Source organism: Neltuma alba, unplaced genomic scaffold (assembly GCF_004799145.2).
Source record: "Neltuma alba isolate B1F8T4 unplaced genomic scaffold, ASM479914v2 tig00004456_pilon, whole genome shotgun sequence".
Taxonomy (NCBI): Eukaryota; Viridiplantae; Streptophyta; class Magnoliopsida; order Fabales; family Fabaceae; genus Neltuma; species Neltuma alba.
Genome location: NW_021633717.1, coordinates 342,255 through 355,389, shown reverse-complemented (window position 1 = coordinate 355,389; position 13,135 = coordinate 342,255).

Genomic DNA, 13,135 nt, shown 5'->3' with positions numbered 1-13,135 from the left:
AAGTTATTTCTGTCACTGCTAATCCAAATATACCCTTTATCATCTTCTTTGTTTCATCCTTTTTCTCCCTCATCTCCTGCAGAAATTGCTTGAGATCCTGATTTTTTTTTTTAAGTAATACTGAATAACAAAATAGTGCAAGTCAATTCATTGCCTGATAATAATTAGCGAATGCAAAATGAATTCCTCCTGTCCTTAATATAAAAGCTAGTTAACTAATTTAAATATACTAAAAAAGTTTATTAAATATACTAAAATACCCTCGCTAATCATATATATTAGTTAAAACTATCATTTAATGGAATCTTTAACACATGCAATTATTGCAATGACTACTTTAAAAAAATAGATAAATGTGAGAGTCAAAATGGATTGAAATCTTATATTTAAAACTAAATTAAAAATTAAATTAACTCTTATATTAAAGACCGAATGTAGTACAACTTTAACATAGAATATGGACAAAGGGATGAAAAGTTACAAAGAACATTAATATGGATAATTTTCAAGTTTGCTTATCTTTTGATAAGATTGAAACAGTGTCTAATAATGAAATATCCAAGTTTGATTACTTTGTAATTGTGTTTCCATGACTTCAGTGATCATAATTTGCTGGGTTTTATCGTCCAATAACATCAAACATCTTCCTTAAAGTTTTGTACAGTGTGAAATTATGAGTTCGAACTTTAAAAAAAAAAAAGTGATTATTTCTCCTTCCTATACGTTGATAAAGTTTAGCTATGCCTGTGTTACAATTACAGTTAATAGAGTTAAATTTTGGAGATGCTGCTGTAAGTCTGCAACCAGTCGCAGTTCGCCGGCAAAGTCAGAGCAATTCTTTAGCGACCAATCACAGCTCGTAGGTTCGGAAGCAAGACGCTCGTTCCCTCCTTGCGCCACCGTCACTTCTCCATCCTTGTGGTGGTTTAGTGATCCGATTTGCAGTTGCTTCCATAATGCAGAATTAAAACTTAGAAATCCATTCACCAAAAAAAAATCTTTAGATCTGATTAATTCTGTTTTAGAATTTAAAAATTTTCTAATTTCGTCTTTGTTTAATATACACTATACTTCATAGGAATAAAGCACTTTTCTTTTTCTTTTTTGCCAACCCATATAGAGGAGTACAGCTTACACAACAAGAATATTCTCCACCACGGATGGGTGCATGTTGCTCTATATCATTTTTTTTTCAAACGCAAAATTGAAGGACCACATTTATAATAATACATTATTCTATATTTATATTTCAAATTTATTAAGATATATTTTGTGAGGATTCAATTAGAGAAAAATAAAGATGTTGATCAAAAAACTTTTGGATACTCACATATTCCATATAAAAACTTGTTTTTCTTTATTAATTAAATTAAATAACCACATATTTATTTAGTAAATTTAGTTATTGGTTTAAAATATTAAAAATCTCCTGTGAATACTTGCAATCATTTTAAAGTGAGCTGCATAATCAAGACAATAATAGAAGGAAATGTTTATTATAGCATGAGAGTTTTGTTGTTTACTCAAATGGAAGGAAGCCGTCATTAAATGTATGGGCATCATACTAATAATTAATTATGCAACTCACCCATTTCAATTGCACCAGACCCATTTTAGCTTCAAGGGTATTATGAGATTTCAGTAACAAAAAAGTAGAAGATAGATAAATGAGAGGTAAAAATTCACTCCCAAAAAAATGAGGGGTAAAATTGTTACTCCTCTTATCCTCAATATAAGACTTATTTAACTAATTTGATAAGATTAAAAAAGTTAGGTAAGTTAGTTAATTGTAAGAAATATGATATGTTTTTCCTAAAATACTATAATTATTTTTCTTAATATCCTCTCTCCCTCTTTTGGTTGATTATGGTTGAGGGAGTATTCATAAGAGTAATTTAAGAAAAATTGATAAATATGAGAAATGTCTTATATTATGACCAAAATCAACTCAATAATTAGGTCTTATATTAAGGACTGGAGGAGTATGTAAAAAGCAAATTAAGAATATAACCGAAAAATATCTTTCCTCCCTGACTCATAAATAAAACTGGAACAGTACGCCAAGTTATTACCGTCTGCATAACTGAGTGCGGTTTATAGCATGGTGCATGGATGAGAAAGGCGGATTGTTGTCAGAGTGGCCCGTCGCCCCGTTGTTATTTGAAATCTGTTCATGTCCTTCCACGTAATTCCATCACCGTCCATATTTTTGTTACCATAAGTTAAATAAATAAATTGGTTGTTGAATTTCTAGTTTTCCCTAAACTAATAAACTAATAAAACAACAACAACAATAATTATTCCTTAAACTGGAGTCTGCCAAATACACCCCAGGCAGCATATAATGGCTTTGATTTTAGAAACCCTCAGTTTATGAGCAATTAGAAAACGCATAATTAAACAATTAGGGATCTTTAATGAAACTGCTTGATATTATCGTGGGCCCGGGCTAAGAAGTGGGCACTAGTGGGCCTGCTACCGTCGGCTTAGGAGAAAAGCAGCCGGCCAAGGAAGAAGGGGATGCAGATTTTTTTTTTTTCTCTAAGCACAGATATCCTCCTAATAGAGGTAATTATGTTTAAGGTATTGTCAAGTACTAAATATGAGTATTTTTTTTTTCCAATATGGATTTGAGTCCTGATTCACTATGTTACGAGAAACTAACCCTTTCTGCTAGATTGAACCCCACAAATAAATGCTAGAACGTGCTGAACAATCATATACATGATTTGTGTATACTCTCTCCCCTCTCCAAAGATTTGTTTCCCTTTATAATGTGATTTTTTTTCATACTTTTTGCTTTTCGGCAGTTTTCAACTAGTCAAACCACATTTTAATAATTTTAATTTATTTATTTATCATGTAATATTACAATAATATTTCTATAAAATAATAAATTTAACTGTTAAGATGTTAATCAAAATAGAAGAAAACAAAGGAAGAGGAGGGGAAGAGAATCCTCTTCCCTACGTGATCCCCTTTCTGAATATATTTTCTTCCATCTCTCTCATCATTCTGGTTCTCTTTCTGTTTTCTTCCCTATTGGTTTTTTTAATGGTGATTTAATGTATGTGAAGTGGAACATCAGAGTGTTTCCAGTAGAATATTGCAATGCATAAGAGGAGCTCAAATCGCTTATGTTTCCCCAATGACAGATTTCAGGCCCTGTTTGTTTAAAATTAAAGAAAAAAGTGTTTTAATTAAAGTTAATGCTTGAGTTGTTGATGTATCATTCAACCAATCATAAAGCATTTTTTTTAAAAAAATATTTTTCTTTTTATCTAAGTTATTCTAAGTAACTTGCTAAAACAAACTTTGTTTACTGCTCTTCGGTTCTAAATATAAAATTTATTTTGTAATATAATTTTTATACTATAAAAGGACTTTTATATTTAAGACTGGAGGGAGTACATTTCTCATGTGCTTAGCTCAAATTCTTTCAACAACTCTCTAGTATTCCCAACAGCTTTCTCATGTGTAGACCAACTAAACTCACTCTGCCTAGTCAGTTTAATCTATATATATCTGATGTCACTTGACACGCCATAAATATAAACACTTAATATTATTCAATTATTCATTCACAACAAATATCACATCTGTTCATCCTTATTTATAACTACTGCCTCTAGTAGAATACGGAAAGAAAATAAAACTAAAAAACAGGGCAACCAATTTCACTCATATTTTTAAGTACAAAGTATATTTTTAGTCTTTTAATTATAAAATTGTCAACCAAAATGATGATATTGAGAATTTGAGATATTGAATATTGATAAAAATATTCTCACATGCTACTGTATTAACTTTTATTTTCAAAACAACCATAATTATTACCAAAAAAGTTATTATTTAAGATTAATAATTTTAGAGTTAAATGACTAAAAATAAACTTTTAAAAGTTGCGAAATAAACGAAAAGCTGCTATTGAAAATCTCTTACTTCCTTTCAAGGGAGAGAATGATGACGAAGAAGATGATGATAATGATATTGAAAATGATGTGTCTGGGTTGTGTTTATGTGTGTCCACAAGTTTATCTGGTTCAAATCTGCAAGATTCACTTTCACGTGCCAATGTGGACCTATCAGAGCTTATTTCTGATGATAGCTAATCTAGAGAACATGGTTTGAAATATGGAAATCTTTCAAGTTGAAGTTCTTTTGGTATTAGTGGTTGCTTCTGCTTCAGCTGTTTGCCCTCTGTATCGGATACTTGAACAGGAATCTCCTCGTTCAATATGGAAGCTTTCCTTTCACCAAACATAAAAGTTTCTGCATAATCAAAGAGGCTTCTCAACAAATACGTACTTTATATATTCCCCCCTCCAAAATATTACCAAATGACAATACCAAAAGAGGGAGGCTGGATTGAGATCCTTTGAGGATATATTCATTATTAGAGATTGGAGTAATGAGATCATCATCCAACAAGTCTTGTCACACGTACCCTATCTTGTATCTCCTGCTCCCAATTTGAATTCACAAATCACACAATTCAGCTCATTCAAACCCCAAAAAAAAAATCAAAAACAGAGTATAAAAGATGCCATTCATTCTGCCTCTTGTAGGACCATGCATATGTCTCTGCCAAATCCTTCCCTCTCACTTCCCCAATCCACCTATTCACATCTTTTATTGCATAAAGTCTATAAATCATGAACTATGTGAATCAGAAACAAGGAACTACACAGAGATAGAGGAGCGCATAATTTGTAATCCCACCATCTAAAAGAACCAAAATCTTCCCAATTCATGCCATTTTTATCTATTTGTTTCAACTAAATCTTGACTTACAAAAAACACTAAATAATGTGGTTTTCATGTTTGAAAGACAAGTCCGAAACCTTAAATAAACGGAGTATTAAAAGGCAGAAGAGAGAAGAATACAACATTGGAAGTGAGGATCATCAAATTATGTCATGTGCAAGTGAGAAATAGAGTGCCAAATACAGAGATTGAAAGTGAGAACAACTTTCTTAAAATCTAACATCAATGTCCAAGAAACTTCATGGGAATGTGGTGAATGAAACAGAGAAGTTAACTCACCTAAAAGATGGACTCAATTACGAGCCAAATGATGAATGCGTATGAGATGAGATTCTTCAGAACGACCCATCAAACTGAGAAAGTACACTATACGAATCCTTCTCACTTCACCATCTTTACTTCCTTCCATCTCTCTTCTCTCTCTGCTGCAATCTCAAATCTGTCTTTCTTCAATTCACAAACTTAACTCTCTGCTACTTCACATGCAAGCAATGGCAATTTATGTAGGTGTGTATGTATATAACAAGAAAGATCGCTATCTCTAATGGTGCGGGTTGCTAGTAAAATATGAATTGATAACAGCCCAATATTGCCTTTCAATGTCTGATTGATTTGTCGTCTTCAACATCTTGACTTATGTTGAATTACATAATTTGGTTTACTTTATAAAGTGAAGATAATACAAGCCTGCTGGAAACGGAGTCACACGTGGAGTGCTGGTGTATGCCTGTTTTCTTTAAAAATTTGAATGTTCTCATGCCTGTTTTCCAATTTTATATAAAACATATTATATTTAAATAAAACGATACCGTTTATTTATCCATTTATAATTATATTAATATTCAGTTCTTGTCACATCATTATTCTCAAAAAAGGTAAATTATGTTTCTTTCTTTCTTTCTGTTGCCATTTATATGGCATCTTTCGTTTATTTTTTAATTTGATTACAAATTTTAAATCGTGACTTTAAAAATAATTCAACTACAAATACATTATGATTATTTTTCCTCAAGGTCCGCTATTTGTACTGTATGGCTGGCATTCATAGTTAACATATAGTATCGTGAAGAATAGATATGCCATGGGCATTTTCTTAAATTTGTGACATAAAAATTTTAAACGTTTACAGTCAATTTTTATTTTTGATTTGAGTACTTATTTTTTAAATGTTGAAAATTATGTGCAACCTAATGCATATAAAATTTAAATGGTCCCTTAAACAAAAAAAACGTTGACAATTAAATGAGAATTGAATAAATGGTTTCACTGCAAATAAAACAATGCATAATATAAAAATAACAAATAAAAATATAAAAAAATAAATTACTATATTTAAAACGATAAAAATTAAATAAAAATAAACAGTTCTTTTTTTGGCAAAGTTGTCCTCAAATATAATTCTCCTCCGGCAATGCTCTTATATTTAGAACCGGAGGGAGTATTACATCTATACTTTTCCAGTTAATTGTTAGCCACCACTCTCTTATTTTCTTTTTTGCCAACCACATGTCTCTTATTTTCACCCACTCGAGAGTATAAGTTTAAATATTTTACAACCCCGTATCGTCAACTTTTTGCATCACATCCTCTGTGTTTTAACCTTTTTTTTCCTTATCAGCTTATATGTTTCTAACTTTAAACCTATCCTCTTTTTTTCTCTCTTCTCTTTTTGCATCCTTATTCATCCAACAGAGGGAATTCAGGCACCCATCATATCCGTAGAAAGTCAAATTCATAAATTCACACTTGGGAAAAATTTAAAGAGGTGATTAGTGTTATTGGGTTAAAATATCCCAAGAATTTTAAACCTACTCAAGTCTTGATCAAAATTCGAAGCTAATTTTTTCTTCCTCAGATCACTAATAAAAAAGTATTAAATAATTCTCAAATTTTGTAATTTGTCTTATAAAGCTACCCGTGCACATATGAACCTCTCCAGAGCTATATTAATTTTTTAAAGAGATAAATTATAAACAATGCCAGATCAATCTAATTATGATATATGAACCTTTATGATGAGCCACATTTTCTCCCTCAAGTCACTAATAAGAAAAAGTATTAAATAATTCCCAAATTTTCTGATTTGTATTATAATTAGAAACGAACCTCTCTCGAAAATGTTGTCCTACAAATAGAAACTGAGGACAACCAATCTTAAGATACTCGAAATTATTTTAGTAAACTCTGCAATGTTTTATTCATAAACAAGTCCCTTATTCAGAGTTTATATGTAAATTTGCCAATATAATTCAACTTGAGTTCAATGTAAACAAATCCCCTGAGCAAGTCCTCGAGTCATTCAATATAAATAATTCCCTTGAATAAGTGTTCGTGTCATTCTTCCAACAAGCAGTTTAGTTAAAACAAGTAAGTAGTTGCATTATAGACTTAGTTTCATCATAAATGTATCGATTAAAATGGTGTAGATGAACAAATATAGAAGCAGACAATATAAATATAGAATCAAAAGCAGTTCTTAAATGATGGGTTAAAGGATGCTAGGCCTGATCACTTTCGGCATCCCACACAGCAAAAGCCGTATCCTGCATATGACATTACAAAAAAGAATTAGAATAATTGAGACGCATGCATGCCACAAACAACTTTGCAAAAATATATACTTTGTAACTGACTGAATAATTGACAATATCATTAGCAACTTAGGAGATAAGATATATTCACAATGATTAATATTTCGGATTGAGTAGTAGTGCTGGTGCACACTTTGAACATTCAGATGAAATAAAAATTAAGAGATGATGAGGTTATATCCTACAACCTGGCTTCCCTTCGTTGAGATTTATTTATGATATGCGATATAATTTATAACAAACAAAATGCCAGTTATTGGAACATTAATTGCTTTTATTGAGAGGCATTCAGAAACTGACATGAGCGTGAAAGATTAGTGATGATCACAAAAATCAAGTACAAAGCGGGCAGATGGAGAGAAATAAAGAAGACAAAAGGAAACATATGAATGACTATTTGAAACACGAGGAGAAATAAACACAAACAGTAACGATATTCATCATAAACATAGAATAAAAGTAAGCCAAAGAGTAGGGCGGATATGGACCTGATTAATCACTTTGCCCAATAGTATCCACCAACCGGACCTTCTGCATGGGAGGCACACTTCCATTATTTAAGATCGCTATTTGAGGGGGATTTAGTTTCTCGCAAGAAGAAGCAGAGAATATTTGGAGAGAAGGGCAGTGCAGGATGCCTGTGCATACGGACTCATATTGTGGCATGTTAAATAATGTCAGAGATGTCAACATGGGAAGTTTGATAGTAAGTTCCATTACAGAATGATCCTCTCCAACTATTTTTTTAATCTGCCAATAACTAAGAACGAAAATGGCGCGCAGGTTTTGGAGGAGTGCTAATAACTTAAACGGCATCAGAGTATTCATGCTTTTACATTCCGAAATTCGGAGATGTGTGAGATGAGAAACTTGGGTGTTTTGATGCAAGGAATCAGCGGATGGTGACACCAACTCTTTCAAGTTCATTTCTCAGAGTTGTAGACGTCCAACGAGTTGGGAAAAGGAGCAAAAGGGGCAACTGCAACAACACAAGCACTCCACATCTTCACAGTTGCTAATTCCCAACAGTTCAATTTGGGGTGGATTATTGTTGTGGGCATGTGATAAAATATTGCATAGGGATCTACCACCTGCCCCTAGGAAACATGCTATTGTAAACAACTTGATGTCTCTTGGGAGTACTACTGCTTCTCTATTTTTGAAATTCGTACCATCAAGAATTATCCTTTTCATATAATATTCTCTGTTTATGTTCTCCTCCTACTCTTCCTCACCACCACCACCACCACTAAAATTATAAATTTCATGGTATAAAGGTAATCGACAGCTTCTGATTTCACGATTTTCGGCCGCGAACCTCACGAAGGTATTGAAGATGCTAATGTCATGAAAGTAGGCACGTATAAATTCCAACTTTTCCAAACCTTGTGCACTTTGTACTAATGCACCCGTTAAGCATGGGGCCCGACCCAACTCAAGACACTCTGAATTAATCAATTTGGATATGAGCAATGGTGATATTACCAATTTATCAATCTTGAGTGGATTCAGGCGCCTAAGATCGACCAATGATTCCGAACCCACAGGTGCCTCAGCGGTGGCAGTACAAGAAAGATCCAGTGATATTAACCGTTTCAATTTCCCTAATGAAGGAATGTATCTTAATTCTCTACATCCTCAAAGTAACAATGCAATGAGACATTTTAAGTTGAATACTGAATCAAGCAAACGTTGGATATCAATCTTAGACAAATCAAGCATTTTAAGAGCGGGCATGTTGTTGAAAAACTCATTCGTGATGTGGTTAAGTTTTACATTATAATTCAAAAACAATGTCGAAAGTTGAGTACACTTAGGACATGTGCCATTTGAAATTGTTTGTATCTTGTTTCCCGTTAGAAAAACTTGCTGTAGGTCTTCTTTCCATTGGTCATCACTTGGTATTTCTATCAAATTCTTATAAGCTTTTCCCATAATTTTACAAGTTTCCTCTGCAATACCAATAGCAAGGGCTCTAACAAATTTGTTTATCATCCATTCATCATAATAACCCAACATGCTATGATTCTTTAATTTATACAACATGTTGTAACCTTCGTTATACTGCGCCCTCAACTTCCGTCTCATCTATGCTTTCATAAACAAATCTTCTTATCAAACTATTAGCCTCATCGTTGTCAAAAGTTCCATTGGTATTTAAAGCACAATACAAGAAGGATCTTTGCAATTTGTTATTTAAGAAATCATAGCTCGATCTCAAAACTGAAAATACCCATTGGTCCGTTTCATATTGCCCATTGCCTAAGTGTTCAAGACATTCCAACATATGACTCCATCCTCCAACTTGCATTTTCCCCTTCATGCTTGTTGCGATTCTAAAAATAGCTAGAGGCAAACCCGTACATTTCTGTGCCACTTCCCATGTAATGCCCTTCACTTCCAAAGACAATTCTTTGTGAGATCCCAAAAACTTTTCAAACAAAGCCCAACTATCTTGTGTATATAAAGGTCCCATTTTTATTAACTTCTCACAGTCCATGCCTTGACACACTTCCCTTATGCAAGATGTCAAAATCAATTTAATTCGATTATCTGACATGGGAAATCCAACATCCTTTAGAGAGAAATGATCCCAAGCATCATCTAAATCAAGAACATACGTCTTCGTTTTCTTTTAATGCTTGAAACAATTTTCTAGCAATTCTTGTATGAGGCTCATCAGATATATCCAACTTAATTGATTTAGCTATGGCTTTTTGCAACTTTAGATGTCGATATTTTGTGATACAGTCACCCAAATAACTTTATTGTCACTATTGGCTTCTTCTAAAAGTTTGTCATGAATATGGGTTGCTAAGGCTCTTTTTCCTGAACCCCCTATTCCCCAAACGCCAATTGTTGCAACATTGTCATCCATTATCCACTCCCATCTTTGTGTAGTAGAACTTTGAAACTTTAACCCTATTAAATCTGTTAGAGGCAATATATAATCTTTGGAAGATCCTAGCAACAAAAATAGTAATAAATAATTAAGTAAAGATAGTGAGAAAAGTACAAAAATTGAATCAGATAATGTGGCATTCAAATTTTAAGCAGTCATATATATACCCTCTCCATCCCTATGCGGAAATCACATTTTGGAAGATTTCAAGATTTCAAAACGCAAGTCACCAAAAAATCTAGGCAGCCTTGAATATTTTTCCGTACTTGTCCCTCATTAAATAATCAAAAAGTTACGTAGCAGTTGATCATCCTGGATTATTTTTCTTATTCAACTATTCTCTTGGGAAGGCTTCCTTTCTTATCTCAACCCATACAATTACTTGACCCAGTTGCTAGCCATCTTGACCAAAAATATTATATATACACATATAATCACACCAATTGATTTCACTTCATTTTTCCAAAATAATTCTATGAGCTCTGTTAGCTTCTATTAACAATTAACATAATACTTATCATTTAAATCCAAGCTAAGCAATTTCAATCTCCAACCATCTATTAGACTCCTTAATCTTTGGTCTAACATTCCTCCAACAACCTTTCTAATAGCTTCTATCAATGACCAATTTTAACCCATACCTTAGCCACTAACTGTACCATTGAGAATTTTCCAAATACAAACCTTTAAATAATTTCCAAACATCATAACTATTAACTTATCCATTTAAAATCTCCATCCACCACTAGCAAACCTCAAGCAATAATTTTCAAATCAATTTCCTAGTTTAAATTCTTTGATCCCCAAAACAGCTGCCAACTTTAATTCTAACCTTAATCATTAAGTCTCTAAAACTTTCCACTGTCTTCATTCTATAACTACTAGTCCATTTCTTTAAATAATTCTATCAATTCCTTAAAATTAAAACTCACGGCCTTCGCTTCCTAATAAACATTTCAAGCTTTGCGTCATAATAATAATACTCCATCAAGCAGAAAACGATACTTATGAACTGGGTTACTAGCATACATATAGGGATATATATAAAACCCAGCCCCAACTCCATTCAACAGTAAAATCGTCATCTTCCTACATTTAATTGAGAACTCGAAACACCCATATATAAATATATGCATTTATATTCGACTATTTTCCTCCCAAAACTACAGAATCAAATACTCTATAATTAGGAAATTACAATCTCTGTTTTCAGTTGACATAACCAGAGGAAAACGAACGAAACCAATACCCAAACCAAGCACCACTTCCGTGAACCTTTATCCTCCGCCTTGACAGTAGAAAACAAAGACAGCAAACAGCCACTCCATTTTCTTTCTTTTCCTCCTCTCCTTGTACCATAGCCGACGCCTTACACCAAGGAAAATATGGGCTCTGTTTCTGACAACCCCAAACAGAGTAGCAAAACTACATGCAACGCCGTCGATGTATACTGATATGTTATATCAGTTCAGCCAACAAAACCAGAAGAAAGGAATAAATCTCCAGCCACAGAATCAACATGCAAGGAAACCTACACATATTTCAGACTTCCCACTCCCAACGCTCCATGATTTCAAAACTCAAAACCACAACACACAGAGTTCGGGAAGCAAGGCAGAGGCAAGGGAAGGGACATGCGAGCTCAAAAACAAGCATCATATACCTCAATCTAGCTATAGGACACGAACCCATCCGTCCTCCTGTTCGTTTCTTCTCTTTCTCTCACTACCCCAACTCTGTCTCTCCTCCATTGCAGCTAGAATACACTGAAAACAGAAAAGAAAAAGACGGAAGATTGATCAGGAGGTTCACCTTGCAAAGTTAATCGGTTTGCATGTGACCCAAGCACCTCCGATCATGACCTTTGCCTTCGTCCTCCCCTGTCGTGTCTCTGTCTCTCTCAAGCTCTCTCAACGCCGCGGAAAGGATGAAATGAAGGAGACGCACGGTGCTTATGGTTAATAAAGAAGGCTACACGTATATAAGAAAATTTCATGGACCATTTTGCCCCTCTAACCATTCTTATTTCCAATTTCATCCCTTTCTCTATTTCCATCATGTTTTATATGGATCTTTCTTATCCATTAGCTTCTTTGACCCATGAAATAATGTCCATAAAAAGTTCGGGTCAAAAATCATCTCCTACCTATTTTTCTTGAATTGTGGAAGAAAACAGCCCTTAAATCCAGAAATTAATCCTTAACCCATTTTAAGGATTTTATGCCTCAAATAAATTCTCTACATCATAAGATAATTTCCCTAAAATTTTCTAGTTAATTAGAAACCTCTAAGTATTTTCTAAGAAAATAACCCATTTTGCTATGAAAATAGCTTTAAAATCATTTAAGCCACTTTTTGGGTAATGAACTTTTCCAAAATATTTCTAAACCTTGAAAAATCAATATTCCATAATTTTTCCTAATTGTGATTGAGCTATTAAATAATTTTAATAAACTTTCTCTTTTCTGCTCATTCTGAGTCAGAAAATTCGGGGTGTTACAGTCTGAAAAGTAAAGGAGTATCTAATGAATGTTATCTTCATTTAAACCTATATAGTGTAAGTTAAAAAAACCAAACAAAAAAAAATATCTCTGTATGATTTTAAAAAGATAGGAGAGAGTATAATAATATATAATTAAATTATTTTAACTAATTTTTATAATTAAAAAAATAGTAGTTAACTCATTAAATTTATATCAAATTGAAGTTTTTTTTTTAAATTTACCTATATAAATAAGGTTGTGAGGAAAACAATGCAACGAATTACGTTGAAATATTCATTCCAGAGATAAAATTGACAGACGAATATTAATTACTCCCAAAATGATTTATATTTTCAATCAAACTATTATTTTAGAAGTGCCTTATGTTATGA